At 37.7% G+C, this 23,428-nt stretch overlaps 1 protein-coding gene and 1 pseudogene across 2 annotated transcripts in view; both read left to right on the top strand.

The window, feature by feature from the left end:
* Thsd4 (thrombospondin type 1 domain containing 4) overlaps positions 1-23,428 on the top strand; it is a 582,503-nt gene that overhangs the window by 509,829 nt on the left and 49,246 nt on the right. The gene's annotated exons all lie outside the window — the stretch shown is intronic.
* LOC101974516 (ferritin heavy chain pseudogene) lies at positions 3,944-4,666 on the top strand (annotated as a pseudogene).

Genomic DNA, 23,428 nt, shown 5'->3' with positions numbered 1-23,428 from the left:
GGGACGAGCTACTGGGGATTTGGGGAATTCCCTGCCACTGAAGCTTCTCAGATCCAGGATGGATGTCACTCAGTGGTGATTAATTCATACCTTCAAAGGATTGTTAGACCAAAGTGATTGAACTTCAAGTTCCTTCTCATCCAGGGGTGGGAGCACCAAGTCAATGCTCTGAAGTGGAGGCTTCCAAATTTCTTTAATACCAAGTAACTATTTGTTCAAATAAAATATTTAAAACAATATTGGCCCCCATCCTGCTCCATTCCACCCTCTTCTCCATGATGACCTGTGAGAATACCTCATAGAAATCTGGAAACTTAATGAAAATCTCTTAAACTCCAAGGAACACAGTTTTTAAAACCACCAAGGAAGGGAAATCGAATTTCCACAGAAACGAATTCCACACTCAACCATCTGTAGTTAGAATCTTGATTATTTTGATGAATAGAAGTAGCAAATCCTAAATGGAAGAAAGCCAGGATAAATGACCATGGAACCAAGCTATTTGTTAGTTGGGAACATGAAGAGCATCAGCCAGTTTGTGGTTGACCCAGTGCCTTAGAAATGAGTCAGGTCCATTTCTGCTTATTACATTGGTGCCACATGTAGATGAAAAAGCCACCTTGTCTGGTTCACTTTGCGATTACAGGAAGAATGCTTTAATATACTATTTGCTGGAAGTTCCCAAGATTTGTGTTCCAAGCTCCACCTGGATTGAGCTCTTTCCTTACGCCCTGCAGTGTGCAGAGCAGGTCTTGAACCCAGGTGATCTCATTGCCAATGTCTTTTTGCCAATATTATGGGAACTTCTGTGCTGCCCAGTCTCTAGTTTCTGTACCCAAACCATAACTTACATCTGATTAACAAAAAGCAGCCTACTATTGAGGAAGAAATAGGAAATAAAGAGATGTAGGGTTCTGGGTTCTGCTCTTAGCTGGATATATATGTGCAGATAAGTCATCTATTATTGGTTTTCCCCCTCAAAAACAGAATTCTGCATTCTCTTATCTATTACAAGATTATTATGAGATTTTAAAACAGCTAAAGTCATATCCTCTTAAGTTTTATCAAAGGTGCATGATTTTCAAAAGCAAAAACTGTAACATTAAAAGGACTTCAATGTATGCCATATAAATATGGCAAACATTTAAGTAAGGGAAGGTAGAAGAACCTACATATTTGAAATTTTTTTTTGGTTTGGTTTTGGTTTCAGATTTTTTAGTAGACTTTTTTTTTCTTTTTTTAAAGCAGTTTTATGTTCATATCAAAATAGAGCAGAAGGAGCAGAGATTTCCCATATAATTCCTTTCCCTCACATATGCATAGCTTCCCCCACTGTCATTTATAAAGCTCCTCTATTATGCTGGAAATGGTAAATATTAACTCTAAGTAGACTGTGATAAATTATATAGTATAATCCTCAGACAACAATTTAAAAATAGTACAGATTTATGACCAACCCAATAGATAAAATTATATGGAATACTAAAACTCATTCAAATTCAAATGAAGAAAGGAAAAGGGAGAACAGAGGTATAAAATACAAAGAAGGCAAGAATAACACTTATAAAATGGTAGACTTACAGCTAATCAGTAATTACTGTATATATAGATGATCTAAATAATCAAATAAAGATAGACATTGTGGGACTGGGGTTGTGGCTCAGTGGTAGAGTGCTCATCTAGCTTGTGTGAAGCACTTGGTTTGATCCTCAGCACCACATAAAAATAAATAAATAAATGTCCAATGACAACTAAAATACATATATAATCTTTTAAAAAGTTAGATTTGTCAGACTGAATTGAAAAAGAAAGGTCCAACAACATGCTGTCTATAAGAAACCCACTCTAAATGTAATAATCTGGGTAAAAACAGCATACTACAGGGACACAGTCACATCAATGTTTATAGCAGCACAATTCATAATAGCTAAACTGTGGAGCCAACCTAGATGCTTCAGTGGATGAATGGATAAAAAAAAATGTAGCATTTATACACAATGGAATATTACTCAGCAATAAAAGAGAATAAAATTATGGCATTTGCAGGTAAATAGATGGCATTGGAGAAGATAATGCTAAGTGAAGTTAGCCAATCCCAAAAAAACAAATGCAGAATGTTTTCCCCGATATAAGGAGGCTGACTCATGGTGGGGTAGGGAGGGGGAACATGGGAGATTAGATGAATTCTAGATAGGGCAGAGGGATGGGAGAGAAAGGGAGGGAGCAGGGGATTATCAAAGATGGTGGAATGTGATAGATATCATCATTGAAAGTACATGTATGAAGACACGAATTGGTGTCAACATACTTTAATACAATCAGAGATATGAAAAATTGTGCTGTATACATGTAATAAGAATTGTAATGCATTCTGCTGTCATTATTTTAAAAAATCAATAAAAAATAAAAATAGAAAATGTTAAGGGGAGAAATGATATTTTGTGAAAATACTAATCAAAAAAAAAAGCAGAGTGGTTATTTTAACCTTACACAAGGTGATTTCAAAACAAGAGGAAATTATCAGATATAAAGAGGGAAATAACACAATAAGGTAAAAGAGAATTAACCAAGAAAATAAACAGACATTAAGTGCATATGCACCTACAGGGCAAAGCTTCAAAATACATGAAGCAAAATCTGATAGCACTGAAAGGAGAAATAAACAAACCATAATTATATTGGAGACTTTAGTAATTGTCTCAAGATAATTGATAGAATAAGTAGACAAAATTAACCTGATACAACATACCAAACAGCAGCAGAAACTATATTCTTAAGTACACATGGAACACTCATGGAGATAAATTATATTCTGGGTCATAAAATAGACTTTAATAAATTTTATATAATTATAATCATGTAAATGGGGAGCTTTTCAATCATAATAGAATGTAACTGCAAATTGGTAGCCAAAGGAGACCTGAAGTTCCCAAATATTTGAAGTTAAATAACACAAGGAAACAAAACAACAAACTTCTAAATAATCAATGCATTAAAGAGGAAGTCTCAGATAAACTTGAGAAAATATTTTTAACTGAATGAAAGTAACAACATGTCAAAATGTAAAATACAGCTAAAGCAGTACCCAGAGGAAATTTATATGGTTTCAGATTTTTTTAATAGAATTTTATTTTTTACAGCAGTTTTAGGTTCACAGCAAAATTGAGTGGAAGGGGCAGAAATTTCCCATTTAATTCCTTTCCTTCACACATGCATGGCTTCCCCCATTGTTGTTTTTCCATATTGATAAAGAAGAACGTTTTGAAGTCAAAAATTCAATGTTTAAACTTGAGAAACTGGGAAAAGGAAATCAATCTCAAAGCAAGTGGAAGAGAGGGAAAAATAAAGAAAAGAGCAAAAATCAGTGACATTGGAAACAGGAAAAACAATAAAAAATAAATAAAACAAAAAATCTGGTCCTTTGAAAATATTAATGAAATTGATAAACTTCCAACTAACATTATATTTTATGATCAAACACCGAAAGCTTTGCCCCCTGAGATTGGAAAGAAAACAAGAATTTCTGCTTTCATCACTTCTATTCAACATTATACTGGAGGCTCCAGTCAGGGCACTTAGGCAAGAAAAGTAAATGAAAGACATCCAGATTGAAAAGGAAGAAATAAAACTCCCTCTATGTGTAGATGACTTGAAGTTATATGTATAAAATATTCAAGAAATACATAAACTCACAAAAAACACTATTAGAATTAATAAACGACTTTAGCAAGAATGAAAGATGCACGTTCAATATACAAAAATCAATTGTATTTCTATCCGATGAGGTCAAATAATCAGAATATGAAAATAAGAAAAAAAAATCCCTCTTATGGAGGCAATGGGAAGAATAAAATACTTAGGAATAAGTTTCACAAAAGAAGTGTGATACATGGACAATAAAAACTCTGAAACATTTTTAAGGGAATTCAACACCTAAAAATGGAAAAACAGACATTCTTCGCCCAGAGTCTCGGCAGTTTCCTGCTTCAACAATGCTTGGACCCCACCTGGCTGGTGCTCAGAGCCCCAGCCCTCAGCCACCCTGCACAGCGCCCTCAGACGCCCCAAGGCCATAGCGCCTCTCCTCAGCTGCCCCAACACGTCCACATCCCCCTCACAGGTGCATCAGAACTACCACCAGGACTCGGAGGCCCCATCAACCACCAGATCAACCTAGAGCTCTAGCCTCCTGTGTCTACCTGTCCATGTCTTACTACCTTGACCATGATGATGCATGTGGCTTTGAAGAACTTTGCCAAAGATTTTCTTCACCAATCTCATAAGGAGAGGGAACATGCCAAGAAACTGATGAGGCTGCAGAACCAACGAGGTGGACGAATCTTGCCTTAAGGATATCAAGAAACCAGATGGTGATGACTGGGAGGGTGGGCTCGATGCCATGGAATGTGCTTTGCACTTGGAGAAAAGTGTGAACCAGTCACTTCTGGAACTGCACAAACTGGCCACTGACAAAAATGACCCCCACTTGTGTGACTTCATTGAGACTCATTACCTGAATGAGCAGGAGAAATCCACCAAAGAATTGGGTGACTGTGTAACCAACTTGGGCAAGCTGGGAGCCCCAGAATCTGGCAAGGCAGAGTGTCTCTTTGACAAGCACACCCTGGGGGACAATGATGAAGAGAGCTAAACCTTCGGCTGACTCTCCCATAGCTGTGGAAGTGACTTCCCTGGTCACCAAGGTAATGCATGCATGTCGGGTTACCTTCACCTTTTCTATAAGTTATACCAAAACATCCACTTAAGCTCTTTAATTTGTACCATTCCTTCAAATAAAGAAATTTGGTACCCGCCCCCCTCAAAAAATGGAAAAACATCCATGTGTGTAGTATCCGCCTAAGGAGTGACATATATGTCAATGGAATAGAATTGAGAGTCCTTACATTTATTGTCAATTGATTTTCAACCAAGGTAACAAAATTTTTAAATGGAGAACGAATATTATTTTCCACAAATGATGCTGGGATAACTAGATAGCCACATGACAAGGAATGAAGCTGAACTCCTATGTCTTACCATTTACAAGAATCAACTCATAAAATGGATCAACGACATACATGTAAGACTAAAACTATAGAACTTCAAAAAAAATAGAAGAGTAGATTACTGGGCACAGTGGCATATGCCTCTAATCCCAGTGGCTCCAGAGGCTAAGGCAAGAGGACCACAAGTTCAAAGCCAACCTCAGCGACTTAGCAAGGCTGTAAGCAACCTAGTGAGCCCCTGTCTCAAAATAAAAAATAAAAGGATTGGGGATGTGGCTCAGTGGTTAAGCACCCCTGGGTTCAATCATTAGTACCAAAATAAAATTTTTTAAAAGAGTAGATAGTCATAATTTTGGATCAGTTGGTAGTGTCTTACATGTGACACACCTAAAGCACAAACAACAAAAGAAAAAAATAATAAATGGGATTTCACCAAAATTAACAAGTTTCCTGTTTTAAAGGATACCAACCACAAAGTGAAAACTCAGGCTGTGAATGGGAGAAAATATTTGCAAATCATTTATCTGATAAAGGACTTATACACAGAATATACAAAGAATTTTTATAACTCTACAATAAAAAGACAAATAGTGCAATTTAAAAGTGGGTGAAGAATTTAAATAGCTCTTCTTCCAAAGACCAAAAAAAAAAAAAGTTCAGTAAACATTTAGATGCTCAAATCATTAATCAATAGAAAAATGCAAATCAAATCCAGTTAAATACCACTTCACTCTCACTAGCATGGCTAAAATAAAAGACAAATCCAAACTGATGGATCCAATTTCTCCATTTCAGTTAAGTTAACTGAATGTGTTACATATGTCACTAAGGGAGTTTAAAAGCTGGGCTGAGGATGTGGCTCAGTGGTAGAGTACTTGCCTAGTACTTGGATAGGCCCTGGATTCAATCCCCAGCACTGCAAAGAAGAAAAAAAAAATCTGAAAGCTGACACTCTTGTTTACAGGAAATTTTTATTTATAGTCTGCCATGGTTTATCATCTTTTTGTCAAATTTCATTGATATTAATGAATTGATAGTAGAGAAGTTATTTCCAGTAAAATTTAATCTCCATTAAATAACATTCATTATTCTGACAATCGATGTAATAATAGTCTTCAAAAAGGAAAGTAGTAATTTTTTAAAAATCAGGTACCACTACTTAGTTTCAAGAAATTATTTCCAAGGGTTAGTCTGCCTGAATCTACTAAACATTTAAAAGGACATTTGAGGAGAAGCACTGATATTAAATGGTTTGAAAAATATCACAGTAAGCCAGGCACAGTGGTGTACATCTGTAATCCCAGAGTCTCAGGAGGCTGAGGCAGGAGGACCACAAGTTTGAGACCAGCCTAAGCAACTCAGTAAGACTCTGTTTCCAAACTAAAATTTAAACGGATGTGGAGTTTAACTCAGTGGTTAAGAAACCCAAGGTTCAATCCCTAGTACCAAAAAAGAAGGAAAAATATCACAGTGAAACTATCTTCACTGCCATCTAATATAGAGAAAGCATGACTCTGGAAAGGACTGTTAGAGTCTTGTACCCATTCTGAGCAATTCTCTATCATATATGACCTTCATTTGACTAGCCAATTCAACACAAGGAGAAAAACATCAGAAAAATTACAAATTTATTTTTGCACCAACTAAGATATGGTCGAGTCTTTTATGTAAAATGAAAGTACAGCAGTTCCCCATATCCACAGTTTCACTTTTCACAATTTCAGTTTTCCCCAGTTAACTGCAATCTAAAACTATTCAATAGATTATAGAAATAAATAATTCATAAGTTTAAAAAGAAGTCAGACAATAACAGGTGTTGAAGAGGATGTGGAGAATTTTGAGCCATTACACTTGGAAGATAGGATTATAATTCAGCAGTTCTTCAAAATGTTAAACATAACATTACCATATGTGTCAACAATCCCTTTCCTGGGCATATGCCCAAGAGGGATGAAAATATATCCACACAAAAACATGCATACAGATATCCAGAGCAGCATGATTCATAATAGACAAAAAATGAAAATAAGCCAATTGTTAATTAGATTATGAAAATTTGGCATAGCCATACAATGAACGATATTAGGCCCCAAAAAGAAATGAAATAATGATATATGTTGCAATGTGGATGAACTTTGAAAACATCATACTAAGTGGAAGAAGTAGTGACCAGGCCATGTATTGTAAGATTCCATTCATATGAAATATCCAGAAGAGCCTAGTCTGTTGAGATGGAAAGTATGTTAGTAGTTCACCAGGAGCTAGAGAAGCAGAGAACAGGGAGTGATTCCTAAAAGATATTGGCTTCTTTTTGGAGTGATGGAAGTATTTTGAAATTAGATAGTAGCAATGATTATGCCACTCTATGAATAAAAACAAATGAGGGGCTGGGGTTGTGGCTCAGTGATAGAATGCTTGTCTCGCAGGTGTGAATCACTGGGTTCAAGTCTCAGCATCACATATAAATAAATGAATAAAATAAAGGTCCCTCAACAGCTAAAAAATTTTTTTAAAAACCAAGTGAATGGGGCTGAGGCTGTGGCTCAGAGGTAGAGCGCTCGCTTAGCACATGCAAGGGCCTGGGTTCGATCCTCAGCACCACATAAAAATAAATAAAATAAAGATATTGTGTCTAGTTACAACTAAAAAATAAATATTAAAAAAAGTGAACTGTGTGTACTTTTAGATAAAGGTGAATTTCATGGTATGTGGACTATATCTCAATAAATCTCTTATTAAAACAAAATTGATAAGCCTCTGTCAGACTGACCAAGGCTTTTTAAAAAGAGAGAGAAAAAACATAAAATACCAGTATTAGGAATGAAAAAAGATACTCCTACAGATTCTACAAATATTAAATAGAAAAAATGGGAATAATGTGAAGAACTCTGCCCATAAAGTGAATAACTTTGATGAAGTAAATTCCTTGAGCAATACAAACTATCAAAACTCACTCAACAAAAAGCAAATAATGTGAATAGTCCCATATATGTTCAAAAAATTGAATTGGTAGTTTAAAATCTTCCAACATAGAAGACATAAGCCTTCATTAATTCTATCACACACTTAAGAAAAATATAATACCAGTTCTCTGCAATCTTGTCCAGAAATCAGAAAAGGAAGGGATACTTTCCAATTCATGTTATGAGGCCTCATTATCCTGACACCAAAACCAGAAAAGGCATTATAAGAAAAGAGAACTGCAGACCACTAACTGTTGTGAGCATAATTGTAAAAATCCTAAACAAAATATTATCAAATAGAATCCAGAAATATATAAAAAAGGAAATGTATCTCAATCAAGAGGGATTTATCCTAGGAATGCAAGGCTGGTTCAACATTCAAAATTCAGTTACTGGAAAGGTACTGGGAAATGTTGGTCAATAAATTACAGTTAGATGAGAGAAATAAATTATATTGTTCTATTGTATATAGGATGACTATAGATAATATATTTCAAAAGTTGGACAAAATGATTTTGAATACTTTTACTATAATAAAATTATAAATGTTTGAGGAAATAAATATGTTTACCCTGATTTGAACATTACACAGTGTGTACATGTATTGAAACATTATATGATATCCCATAAAAACGTATAATTTTGTGTCCATTTTTTAAAATTTAATTACTGTAATTCACTGTAATAACAGATTAATGAAGAAAAGCCATACCTTTAAATAGTAAAGAAAAGCAATTTAAAAATCAACAATCAAAAGCTGGGGTACATATGTAGTTCATTGGTGGTAGAGCACTTGCCTAGCATGTACAAGACCCTGGGTTTGATCCCCAGTGCAGCAAAAAAGAAAAAAAAAATATATATATATATACACACACATATATCCATTTATGTTAAAAAACAAAACAAAACACAAAATGCTCAGCAAATCAGAAATAGAAATGAACTTCGTTAACCTGATGAGAAGGATCTACAAAAGAGTGGTGAAAGACGGAATATATGCCTCATAAGTCAGGAACAAGTCTCAACAGTCCTGTTCAATGTCATACTGGAAATTTCTCCCAAAAGCTTTAAAAAAAAGAAAAAGAAAAAGCAAATAGACAGGAAAGGAATACATAAAACATGACCATCTATGCAGAAATATTATGAAATCTCCAGAACTACTCCTAGAAGTAATTAAGGTTAGTATAATATCAGGATACAACATAAATAAATCTATTGTATTTCAGCATACAAGTAATGAACAATTGGAAGCCACTGGAAATCAAAAATGCTTTTAATACCATGTATAATAGCATAAAAAATTAAAGGTTTAGATACAAATATGACAAAATGCTTCACACAATTTATATGCTGAAAACTCAAAACATATGAAAGACTTAAATTTATATGGCTGTATGTTGTTCTTAGTGTTGGTAATATGTCAGTTTTCCCCCAAAAGTGATAATACGTTTAATTCAATCCAAATCAAAATCCCCACAGGATTTTTTAAAAAATTACAACTAATTGATTCTAAAATATGTTCAGAAAGTCAACAAAATTGAAATAGTCAATAATTTAGAAAAATAAGAACGAATTTGGGGACTCATACTTCTTGATCTGAAGACTATTATAAAGCTCCAGTTATCAAGAGAGTATGGTATTGGTCAAAGAACAGACACACAAATCAATGGAACAAAATGGAGTCTATAAATAGATCTGCACAGATATGGACAATTGAGTTTTTACTAAGTGGATAATTCAGTGGAGAAGGAGTGAAGGTCAACTTTTAAACAAATGGCACTTTAATATCCATATGCAAAAATGTGAACCTCAAACTTTAACTCCCACTTTAACAGAAATGAAATTAAAATAAATCATAGAACTACATGTCAAAACTACTTGTAAAGAAGAAAACAAGTTAAACTCTTTCTAACCTCAAGTTAAGTGAAGATTTCTTAGATGTGACACCCAAAACTAGATCCATAAAAAGAAGGTATTGATAAATCAGACTTCATCAAAATTAAAAATGTTTGCCTCTGTAAATGTTCTGTATTCAGGATATGCAAAGAAATCTTGAAATTCAACAGTAAGAAAACAATCCACTTAAAGCTTGGGGGAAAGGTTGTAAAAGGCACTTCGCCAAAGAACTCTGAAGAGAGCACATAAGCACTTGAAAAGATTGTCAACATAGTTAGTTATTAAGGAAATGCAAACTAAAACCATGATGAGATGCAGCCGTATAACTATTAAAATGATCAAAAGCAAAAAGCAACCCTGTATAATATCTGACAGTATCAGGTGCTGGTGAAGATGGAAATTCTCACACTCTGACGACAGAAATGAAAATTGATTCAGCCACTTTGGAAGAATTTGGCAGTTTCTTATTTTTTATTAACACATATTAATTATACACATTAATGGGGTTCAGTGTGATATTTCCATACGTGCATACAACTTGCACTGATCAGATCCAACCACTTTTTACCCACCCTCCCCCAACACATACTCTTCCCAACCTCTACATTCAGGTTAACGTCTTTCGCTTCACTATGAAAGAAAACATGCTGTACCCGTCTTTCAGTCTGGCTGGTTTCTCTTAACATAATGTCCTCCAGTTCCATCCATTTTTCTGCAGATGTCAGGATTTCATTCTTCTTTATTCATGATTAATACTTGTGTGTGTGTATGTGTGTGTGTGTGTGCGCGCACATACACACCAAATTTCCTTTATCCATTAATCTGTTGTTGGGCACCTAAGTGATCCCATATCTTAGCTATTGTGAACAAGGTACAATGAACATGAATATGCAAGTGTCTGCTTTGTATTCTGGCTTCATTCCTTTTTGGATATATACACAGAAGTGGGCTAGCTAGATCATGTGGTAGTTCCATTGCCGGTTTTTTGAGGAACCTCCTACTGTTCTCCATAGTGGCTCTACAATTTATATTCAACAACAGTATATAATAGTTCCTTTTTCTTGACAGTTTCACCAGCATGTGTTAATTTGTTTTTTTTTTATAATGGCCATTCTAACTGGGGTAAGATGATGTCTCATTATAACATTGTCTTGCATTTCCTTGATACCAAGTGGTATTGAGCATTTTCTTCATGTATTCATTGGCCATTTGTATTCCTTCTTTTGAGAAGTATCTATCAGATCATTTTTCCCTTTTTAATTAGAATATTTGTATGGGTTTTGATGTTGTTGTTAAGTTTTTTGATCAGTTTTGGGATATTAATCCTCTGTCACATCTGACTAGCAAAGATTTTCTCCTTTTCTGTAGACTTCTTCACTCTGATGCAGAAACTTTTGAATTTGGTGTAACCCCACTTGTTAATTTGTGCTTTTGTTCCCTGTGCTTGGGGGTCCTATCCAGAATATCATTGCCCATACTAATGTCTTGAAGTGTTTCCCCTGTGTTTTCTAGTAGCTTCAGAGTTTCAGCTGTTACATGCAGGTCTTTGATCCATTTGGGTTGATTTTTGTACAAGGTGAGAGAGAGGGATCAAGTTAAAGTCTTCTACATGTGCATATCCACTTTTCCCTGCATCATGATTGAAGAAACTCTCCTTTCTCCATTGCATATTTTTGGTGCCTTTGTTGATAATCAGTTGGATATAGATGCATACGTTATTTCTGGGTTCTCTGTTCAGTTGTCTAGCCTATGACTCCTTCTGTGCTGTCTATGCTCTGTTTTGTATCTTGAAATCAGGTGCTATGGTGCCTCTATCTTTGTTCTTTTTGGTCAAGCCTGATCTGCTATTCAGTAACTTTTGTGCTCCCAGATGAATTTTAGAATTCTTTTCTAGTTCTGTGATGAATGCCATTGGTGTTTTGATGGGGATTGCATTGTAATAAAGTTGCATGTATGCTTTTCATATTACCCAGCAACCCCACTCCTTGGTATTTATCCTAGAGAAACAAAAACTACATTCACATAAAAATCTACCCATGAATGTTTAAAGCAGCTTTATTCTGCTGCACCAAAAGCTAGAAACAACCCACCATCCCTCAGCTGAATGAAGTGTGGAACATCCATACAATGGAATACTATTCAACAATAAAAAGAATAAGCGTGGATTAATCTCAAATGCATTATGCTAAATGAAAGAACACAGGCATCACTTTGTTGTGACATTCTAGAAAAGGCAAAGAGGTTTGGAGAAAAGTGGTTGCCAGGGAAGAAAGGTAGGGGAAGGATTTAACTGCAAAGTGGTAACCCAAGAGAATATTTCAGGGAGATGAGACTCTTGAATTTCAAAACATCTCAAGTTCATATCTCTAAAAGTTGCACCGCTTTTTGAACCAGCATAATGCTATGATCCTTGTCTAACCCTATGATCAATAACAAGGGAACCCAGATTTCTTGAGCCAAGACAACCTGGGAAATTTAGCCAAAAAGGGTGAAGCAACTATAGCAAACAATGCCTGGAAAAGTCTTCATCCAAGATCCCATCCGCGAAACCTCTCACAGGGAAGGACAGCTCACCCATTTCTTTGCCAAGCATTAAGTTTTCCCTATTCCAGGACTGTGCAGTGGCCACACTCTGGCCCTTGGGAGCTGCCCTCATGAGCTGCCCAAGTCTCTCTTATTGCTCTCCTCAGGAGCTCCTAGTGTCCTCCCCAGGGCTCTAGCAGTTTCTATATTGAGGTCACTGTACCCAAACAGCCCTCCGCCTCCCCCATGTTGCTCCACTCCATAGCCATTGCTCTTGGGTTCTGTGAAGGAGATGCAGTCTGGCGTACAGTGTCATTGATGCCATGTTGGAGTGTCTCCCATCTAGCATGGAACTATGTCTTTTTTTTTTTTTTTTTGTAAAGACTTAAGAGAGGCTTTGTTGTGCTATTGCAGTCTTCTCCTATCACCATGACAACCAGGGCATCATTAAAGAAGAATCAGTCCATTACCATGAACTTTGCCACCAATTTAGAGATCAAAGTAGAATTTAGATATTATTTCTCATACCACCTTAACCCCAAGTAAATTCATTTATAACTTCTGCCAAGCTGTAAAGACATAATTTGAGCCACCTTAAGTAATAAATAGGAAGTGACTGGATATATTATATCAGAACAAAAGTATTAATATTTTAGGGGCCCTAACCAATTAGAATATTGGTAGATACACCAAATGTCTACTTAAAAATATTTCTAAAACTATGAGTAGCTGCTGTATAGCTCATTTTCTTACGCGCCCACCATATTTCCTCGTTCCAGTGTAAAATAAAAGAGTGGGCATAGAAAAAGTCAGGAGGCCAGAGGTCAATCATGGCTCTGATACTTGCTTGCTGTGTGACTGTTGGCAAAGTACTTAACCTTTCTGAACTTAAGTCTTCTCATCTATAAAACTCTGTCCCACAGGATTGTGAAAAGTAAATAAGATAATTTACATAAACACTTACATTTACTTCTGCAAGTAAGAGAAATATAATAAGGTCCATGCAGCCAAAAATATTTGGGAGACATTCAGTGTGTGGTTTGTTCCCTGTTATATCCCCAGCTCCCTGGACAGAGCCTAGAATAGAGTAGGCACTAAATACCTATCTGTTGAATGACCATTGAGTAGGTTTCAGGATGGATTAAGATCTCAAATGGGCAAGTTTCAGAGATGTCTGTTGCACGTAATTTATAATAAAGTTTACAAACAGAATAAACAAGATTAAAATATAGAATAAGGATACTTAAGTTTTGCCTTGGGGTTTTCATTTATATATATATATCCTTCTCATGCTTATATTCCATGTATTGTGTAGAAGTGTTAGGCTATTTAAGTAAGAATATGCTTATGTGAATGTGCATGGTATGTACCTGGTATTCACAGAATGTAGACTAGGTATCATATCCACATCTCAAGTTATCCAAGTCTCCTGAGCAGTGGTTATTCAACTTGGTTTGCATCAGAATTACCAACAGATTGCCTTACCTACTTCCAGAGGTTCTGGTCCAGGAGGTACTATGGTTTGCATGTTGAGGCTTGGTCCCCAGTGTAACAGTGTTGAGAGGTATTGGGGCCTTTAAAGAAAAGAATAAGACAAGTGTGGGGCCCCACCTGTAATCCCAGTGACTGAGGGATTACAGGAGACTGAGGCAGGAAGATTGCAAGTTTGAGGCCATTCTCAGCAATTTAGGGAGACCCTGTCTCAAAATAAAAAGGGCTGGGGATGTGGTTCAGTGGTTAAGCACCCCTGGGTTCAATCCTTGGTACAGGAAAAAAAGGGGGAGAAAAAATAATTTTCTTGCAGAAGTAAATTCTCACTCTCATGGGACTGGACTGGTTACCATGAGATGTGAGAGTGCATTGTTATAAAGTAAGTCTAGTACCTCCCATTGGTCTCTCACACATCTGTGCACTCTCCCTTCCACTTCTCCACCATGTTGTAATGTAACCAGGGGGCCCTTGCCAGATACCAGTGCTGTGCTGTCAGGACTTTTCAGCCACAGAATCATGAGCCAAACAATTCTCTTTTCTTTATTTATCCCTCAACATCAAGTATTTTATTATAGCAACTCCAAGAGGATTAAGAAAGTCCAAAGTGGAGCCTAAGATTTTTTATTTTTAACAAGTTCCCAGATGATGCCAATACTGTTAGTCTAGGGATCTCACTTTGAAAACCATGACTCTAGATCTAGGCCACTGTAACTGGTGCTATCTCTTGGTGCTTCATATCCCAATGGCAGCTGCAGTCCTCAGGTGGAGTAAAGAACATTTCAAGCTTCACCTTGTGTTCCTTAACCCAATTTGGAAAATGGAATGAAAGTAGAGAAGTTAAAAAAAAATCTATGTTCTTGGAGTCTTTGAGTGATTACTTCCAGAAGAAAGAATAAGACTTTCCTCCCAGAGAAGTGCTAGGAGCTGTGATTTGAATCATGGTCTTACAGCAGGAGTGGCACCTGTGATGGAAACTTCCTATGGAAAGGTACAGGTCAAGATTGCCCCAGTTGCCATGGTGATGCCTTGCTTAAAGGAGGTTCTGTGCTAGGCATGGGAAATAATTTATAATAAAATATTTATCATAAAAATAATTTATAATAAAATTTAAAGTCTTGATCCTGAGTGCTACTTACACTTTTCCAATAAGTCCATAGTAGCCTCAGAAAGTTAATCCTTACCTGGCAGTAAAGAGTTAACTCAAGATTCTTCTACCCCCAATTCAACATTGCTTGAAATCTTGTGTATTATCTTCCAAATGTGATTTTGCATTTTAGTTTGCATCCATATAGTTCAATCTAAAAATAATGTTTTAAGCTACTATTGTTGCAGAAATGTTTTTTACCCATTCAAACTTGGCGGATGAACTGTTATCCTTGGATATGTAACCCTGTAACTCCAGAGACATAAGTGTTCAGTCTTGGAAGAGGATCATGTGCAAGAATCATAACCTGACAGAATAATTAAACAGGAATTTCTTTCTGTACATTTGCTCCAAGTGGACATTAAAATTGATATTCAGTTACTGCTTGGAGTTCTCATACTCAAAAAATCACCCAAGTTTGTGTTCATTTGTATCTATACAACTCTCATATTAAGGTAGCATCTAAGGACATCCCATGTGTCTTAGATAGACTGCCACTTCCATGACCAGTTTGCTCGTCTGGCATGAATTAGTACCATCATCTTGAGATTCTCAGTGACTGGGACAGTTGGTTACAACTCTGGATAGGTTGTTTGGAATTTCCTTCATGATTTTGCCTCTTTTCATTGGATTTAAGCTGATGCTTCAAACCTCTACTTTCAGTCACCAATTTTTGTAATTAAAAACAAATCCACAAATCCCCAGCATTGAGTAGCTTTTGGGTACCTGGAACAGAAATGGAATTAAGTATGATTGTATATTTATGTATTCTTTAAAATTAAAGCATGTAGTTAGAGTAAAATGTGGGAGCCATTTGTGTGTATTTGTGTGTGTGTGTGTGTGTGTGTGTGTGTGTGTAAAATTAGAGAGAAATATTTTGGTTCATAGTAAAATAAAATGTAAAATACTAGCCATCCCATGATGTTGAAAATCAACCCTTCTGCTTATTGCCCAATGTCATCCCAAATTAGCCACAGGCTTGGTGCTAAGGATTTGGGTGAGGCCCTAGAGTTTTGGGTTTTTGTTTTGTTTAGTTTTTTTTTTTTTCTATTTGGAATAGATCTATTTAATTTTAAAATTCTGGCTTCAAATATTGGTGTTTTACTCAGTTGCAAGCCAACTTCAACACCCATCAGTCCACAACCACCAAATATTACAACTCTGAAGCACATGTAAATTAGATAACAGGGATCTGGATTCATTTCCTAGGGCTGTCATAGCAAAATACCACAAAGTGGGTGGCTTAAAACAACAGAAATTCATTTTCTCACAGTTCTGGTGACCAGGGCTCTGGAATCCAGGTGTTGGCAGGGTTGGTTCCCTGGTGGGAGGCCGTCCTGGGCGTCCTGAGTTCTGGTGCTCACTGACAGCCCTTGGCACCCCTGGCTCATGGCTGCCTGACTCCAGCCTCTGCCTGTGTTGTCAGCGGTCTTTTCTGTGCATCTCTGGGTCTGTTTGTCCAAATTGCCCTCTTTCTTAAGGACACCAGCCACATTGGATTTAGTACTCATCCAGTAGGACCTCATCTTCACTTGATTCCATCTGCAAAGTCCCTGTTTCTAAATAATGTCACCTTCACGGGCTCTGAATGGACACAAGTTTTAGAAGGACACCATTCAAATCAGTACGGTATCTTTGTGGCTCTGCAGTTACACATAAACACACACAACTGTGAGGAGTGTCCGTCTCCTTCTTGTTTTGGTAGAATACTTTCTTATTTTGTAAAGTTGTGTGTGTGCGTGTGTGTTGTGTGTGTTGTGTGTGTTGTTGCTATTGTTGTTTTGTTTCTTGGGCCAATTGAATGACTTTAAACTTTAACTGACAGTACATGTGGGGTGGTGCCTGGCCAGGGAGTTACCCTGTTCAGCTGAAGTACACATCTGACAGGAGGAGAGTACCATCCACCTGACCACCACCACCTTCTTCCCCCAGTCAGGCAGGGCCCACCCACCTGTTGGGGATTCAACACTTGATGAATATGCAGAGCGCTTCTTTTCTCTTCTGATGTGATCTGATCACCTTGTAGAATCCTAGAATCCCCACATGTAGGATCCCAATATACAGTTCTTTCATGGGAACCTCTGGGGCACAACTAACCAGAATGGGAGGCAGGAGAAACTGAATTCCCACTTCCAACATACCTGACATATTTTTCAGACAGCTTCTGTCTTCCCTGACTGTGCCCAGAGGAGGCCTCCTTGGGTATCCATTGCTGCATTTTGTATGCATACGAGGACCCTGATTAAATACATCTCCTCTTGCTATTGAGGGGGCTTGCTGTTTTTTAAATTCAGCCCTCTTGGCTTCTGGTATTTTCTAATACCCAACAAGTTCTCATTAAATATCAGTTCCTTTCTGACACTGGGGATCATAAAAAGAAAGTTTAAAGCCAGTCCCACACTAGTAGGTTGGATGGGTAAACCAAAGAAGGTGTACCCTGTGCAGTAGCCTGTAGCCATTAGAAAATGATTCCCCTAGATGTCCATGACACAGAAGGACATATCTTAAAGCAGTAACATTTGTGTTTACATCATACAGCTGCTTGTTCAGACTGACAGGGGGTGATGGCAAGGAAATCCAAAATAAAGGGGGAACTAAAATAAGAGAGGCAAACTCATTCAACAAAAGCACCATGAGCTGAAGAGTCTGATGAGTTCCACTTTCTGCTCTTGAGGTTTAGAAGCAGGTGACAGGAGGGCTTAGACAGAGCATAGACACTAACAGAGAATAGCATGAGCTGCAGGAGTCACATGCTGTTAAATGACAAGCACTTGGACAAGACCCTCAGGATGAGCCTGAGAGTTGGGCATTATTCAGCAACATCTGCTGAGTGTCTCCGAGTACTAAATAAGACAAGAATTCTATCCTATGAAAAGTCACAGTAGAACTTTTGAAAAAGCAAAGACATAAATTACCATCATTTTCTCTACTTCACTGAATCAAAACAAGAGATCTGTGTAAAATGATTACAGATTAGGGTCAAATTACAAAAGACCTTGACTATGAGTCAGAGGAAGGTGGACTTTATTCTCTAGGCATGGAAATTTAGGAGTAGAGGAGAGATAAGAGGAAATGGGTATTTCTGGAGGATTAACCTAGGGTATCATGCAGGGAGGTCCATGGTAAGTCTTCTGCTATGGTCCACATGGAAAACCAAGACAACCTGGTTGTGAGAGGTGACTGGACAGGAGAGGAAACAGAGACCAATGTGGCAGCAGTTTAAAGGAGGTGATATGTCTGGTGGGTGACTAGCTAGGAAGAAAAATAGAGAAGCATCAAGGATGATGGCCAAAACATGAGTCTGAGTAATGGGAGAACTTTTTTTTTTTTTTTAAAGCAGGTGATCAGAAAGCAGGCTAATTTGGGGCAAGAAAGATATTGGGTTCATCTCTAAACAAATTGAGCTATCAGAGACCCATTAGAGACATGATCCTCCTGGAACTTCTAATGTGCACACATAACTTTCCCTGCTCATGGCAAGGGGACAGATGAACCTGTAGAGGAGAGTGTGGCCTAGCCGGTGGCATCCGCGAGTGGGAGGAGATGAGATGCTGCGTACTCCAGGACCTGTGTGTGATATGAAGGAACCTTTGGACTTCAGACTCTAGACTCTACCCATCTTCCTACTCTGCAGCCTGTGTTAGTTCCTAAACCCAGACCTCAGCTGCCACTGATCAAAACCCTTCCAGGCCTCCCCACTGACACCATCAAGGCTGCCAAGGTCTTCCCCTCCACTTCAGCAGGGGCTCCTCTTCCCCACCCCAGGACTCACCTTCTCCAGTCATACCAGCCCACCAGCCCTCTACCTTTGTCTCTTCTGTCCCCAGTGCCCCTGCCCCATCCTCTGTCTGGTGAACCACATCCCACGCTGCAGATCCTGACTCAAATGACACCCCTCCCAAGATCCTTTGCATCCCTTAGAAATGTCACCGTGGCTCTCTTCATGCTGTGTCGGCTCCAAGGACTCAGAGCTCTCAAACACATGGGCTGTGTCTCCTCTTTTCAGGTCTCCAACACTTCATTGCATAACTTATTTTCTTACTTAAACCACAGGTAAGATCTATTTCACACAACCTTATTTGAGACTTAAAAATGCACAAACTTTCTTTAAAGTCAGTGAATGTTCAAAGGAAGTTTGGAGACAAAATAAATCAGATGATCAAATATTTTAAGGAATAAGAATTAGCCATACCTAGCTCTAATTCAGCAATGAAATAAGAACAAAGCCTTGGTGTTCCCCTTTAACTCAACCCCTCCCAACCTAGGGTTATAGAATGCCAGAAAGAAAGGCAACCTTCTTTCTCTGGTACTCTCTGATTTCCATCCAAATATGTGACATCATAGTGTAGAAAATCACTCAGGTTCAAGTTTACTTAACTTAGGATGCCAAAGTAAATCCAAACTGAAAGATTGCTGTGTGATAGGTGTGCATATATGTTTACCAGAAACCATGATTTGGACATTATATCAAACTGGACCCAATCTATATCAGAAGATACATTTGCTTTTTTGCCCTAAAAAGAATTTTTATGCATCATTGCATGTATTTACCATGTTGGTCCAGAGGATAAGAGGACAATTTTTAGATTAGAATTCTTAAATAGGAATGTTCCCATGTGACCAAGATTCCTTGGCAATCTATGGACGATGCTCAAATTCACAGCATAAAATATGGAAAGGTGCAAAGGAAACCAAGTATATTGAAATATAATTATAAAAATATTCTTAAAAAGAAATTTTGCTATAAATTAACATGTTTTTTTTAACATTAAAATAAGAGTTACCCTGGAGGGTCTAATAATTATTGTAATTTCAAAGTAGTGGTGAGTTTTAAATAAGATTTCAAAAATATCTATAACATATTTAATACTGATGGCAAAAGTCACAGTACTGCATACACTTATGGTTTGTTGCTGATATTCATAACAGAAGGAAATGCTAAATATCTGTTGGAGGTTGTTAAAATAAAGATGGAATCCATAGACCCCTCCAAGATGGTTATATGAAGTTAATAGTTATATTCCATTTTCAGGCTTCCCAGTTTAGCTGTCTGAGTCACTTGAGTGCATGCCTATGTGTAGGCTTCCATGGGGGCTTGTGGACCAGACCACAATGACAAAGGAACCAGGCTCCAGGACTTCAGCCACCATTCTGACAGTGGCCAGTGGTGTGTGAGACCACTTTGACCTTGGATTTGGACATTATATCTGCTACTTCCCTGATAGAACTGCTGAAACATTAAGAAGCTTGGGATTTTTGTCACTAGGAAGAATTTAACCTTTGTTTCTCAAAGGAAGAAACAGACAGCTAGTTCACAAAGACCTGTCTATAAAAAGAAATCACCTTCTTCGTCTGGTTGTGGGAGCAAAGGGTTTCGTCATCGTCTATAGTGGGCATTAAGATTGTGGCATCAAGGGTATGAGAATCAGTGCTTACATATATAAACTGTTCCTCTATGGTTCTTAGAGAAGGGGTCTGTTGATACAGATATTTAGGCCCAAAATATATGCCCAGAACTAACTACTAAAACTGGAATGAAACCCAAATGTCAAGCCAAAGTAAAGATTTCCTCACATTGACAAAGCTATTTTTACCCCTTGATCAGCCTGTACCAAAGCTTGGTCTTCACTGAACACACCCTCTAGCAAGAGCCACAGGCCACCTGCATCTTTTGCAAGGGCTTTCTGGACACCATTACAGGCCCTGGAACTGCTTACAGACACATAAATTCTAGATGCAGCTGTTTTCTATATGCAAGACCAGGTGGGGGCTAGGTTTGGAATGGTTTCAGAAGCTGGCCCATGGCATGTGGAATTGGGACCATATTTGCTAAAAATGTGATTTTAAAATCATTTGCTATTGTCTGGTTAAATATTCATCTAACCCTTTTAAGGATGTGTGGATAACAGTAGCCAATGATAAGAAGGTTCAGGGTCTCACTTTTTTATTTCCTAGGATAACTCCTGCAGCTTTCTCCTGTGTAGTATTTCAAATAGATATTTAATGGACTTTTTGGTTTCCAAATAATAACCTCTTCTACACTATTGCCTTTCCCAGCAATAAAATCTTAGCCAGAAACTACCTCAATTCAAAGCTTTTAATGTTGTGAACTGGATTTTAAGGAGAAGCTATAAAAAAGGGGGAAAATGACTGTACCCCACAGGAGTATTTCTGCTTGGACCATGTCCTTTATAGCAATTAAAAATGTTTAAGTTTTAATGAAGGTAATACATGCATATAGGAAAAAAATTTTAAATGGTGGTAAAATGACAAAATGGGAAATAAATGTCTCCTTTCTCATCCCCCATCCCAACCTAAGTACCAGTTCCCATCCCCAAATGTTAACAGTTTTATAACCAGACTTTTCTAAATAGTTCTATGTGTATATTAAGTATATGCTTTTATATAAAAGTATGCACAAATGGGGTCATATCAAAAACACTGATTCATTTTAAAATGTATCACAGAGTTCTTTCCACACTCGTGTCCACATATCACCTCATCCTTTTTAAGGCCACTTGGCCCTTCATTTTTTGGATATCTAACATTATGATTTATTTGAGCAATCTTTCATTGATGGGCATTTAAGTTGTTTTTGGTTTTCTGTATTATAAAAAAAACTGTAAAGAATATCTTCACTGAAAATATTTTTGTAGCTAGGATCACCCCCACAGACCCTTATGGGACCCCAGACTGAGGTCAGGCTCAGGACCACCCCTGCCAACCTCATGACCCACACCAGAGCCCAGGCCCAGGCCTAGGACCACCCCCTGCTGACACTTGCAGGAGCCCAGGCCCAGAATAGGCCCAGAACTACTTCTCCCACCTGCTGACTCACACCAGAGCCCAGGCCCAGGTCAGACCCAGGACTGCCCCCACTGACCTGAATGAGAGCCCAGACCCAAGACCGTCCCTGTTCAGAATGGAAGACCATGCTGGGACTCCTCATTCACCAACATGTTGCTCCCCCAGCCTGCCTCCACCTTGGGACACCACAGCCATCGCCATAGTCCTCCCCATGTAGTAGCCTCCACTTTGGGACAACAGACAGGGCCTAGAGGCAGCTGTATCTCCAAACAGGCAGACCAAAGCCATTGTATGGTCCACCCTTTTAGCCCCATCTCTGAAAATGGTTGCATCCATCTTGGGACACCCCCATTGCTATCTTGAATTACCTCCACTATTGCTGCCACCACCTTTAGTTACAGTAGCATCCATCTTGGGACACGGGTTGGGGACTAGAAGCCAACACCAAGGTGAGGTACAGGTAATCTGCAGGGAAACTATAAGATTACAGGTAAAAACGTAATACCTGAGATCTGTCCTGCAAGAAAGGAAGACACATAGACAACATGGAAAAACAAGGGAAGAAAGTGCCCCAAACAAACCAAGATACTACAGTAGTGGAATCCATTGACGGCACAGTTGATTGAAGTGTCAGAGAAGGAGTTCAGAATGTATGTAATTAAAATGATCTGCAAATTTAATAAAGACATAAGAGAGCAAATACAGGCAAAAATGATCACTCCATCAATGAGATTAGGCATTCATTGATCACACCAACAAAGAGATAAGGGAGCAAATACAGGTAGCAAAAGATTACATCAAGAAAGAGAGAGAGATTCTGAAAAAAAAATCAGAAATCCTTGAAATGAAGGAAACAATAAACCAAATTTAAAAACTCAATAGAAAGCATCACCAACAGACTACATCATATGGAAGACAGAACATCCAATAATGAAGACAAAATATACTATCTTGAAAATAAAGTTGGCCACACAGTGAAAATGGTAAAAAGCCATGGACAGAACATCCAAGAATTATGGGATAGGATCAAAAGACCAAATCTAAGATTTACTGGGATAGAGGAAGGTACAAAGGTTCAAACCAAAGGAATGCACAATCTCTTCAATGAAATAATATCATAAAATTTCCCAAACATGAAGAGTGAATTGGAAAATCAAATACAAGAAGCTTTCAGGACACCGAATGTACAAAATTACAACAGATCTACACCAAGGCACATTATAATGAAAATGCCTATCATACAGAACAAGCATAGAATCTTAAAGGCCATAAGAGAGGAAACAGATTATGTATAGGGGGAGAGACCAATTCAGATCTGAGCAGATTTTTCAACCCAGACTCTCAAAGCCAAGAGATCCTGGAACAACATATACTGAACAACATATTCTGAAAGAAAATGGATGCCAACCAAGAATCTTATATCCAGCAAAATTAAGTTTCAAATTTGATTAAGAAATAAAACCTTTCATGATAAACAAAAGTTTAAAGAATTTATAGCAAGAAAGCCTGCACTACAGAGCATTCTCGGCAAAATATTCCACAAGGAGGAAATGAAAAACAACAATGAAAATCAGCAAAGGGAGGAACTGAACTAACGG

The sequence above is a fragment of the Ictidomys tridecemlineatus genome, chromosome 5 (genome assembly GCF_052094955.1).
Source record: "Ictidomys tridecemlineatus isolate mIctTri1 chromosome 5, mIctTri1.hap1, whole genome shotgun sequence".
Taxonomy (NCBI): Eukaryota; Metazoa; Chordata; class Mammalia; order Rodentia; family Sciuridae; genus Ictidomys; species Ictidomys tridecemlineatus.
Note: the sequence above shows the minus strand (reverse complement) of the source record. Positions and strands in the feature narration are given on the sequence as shown.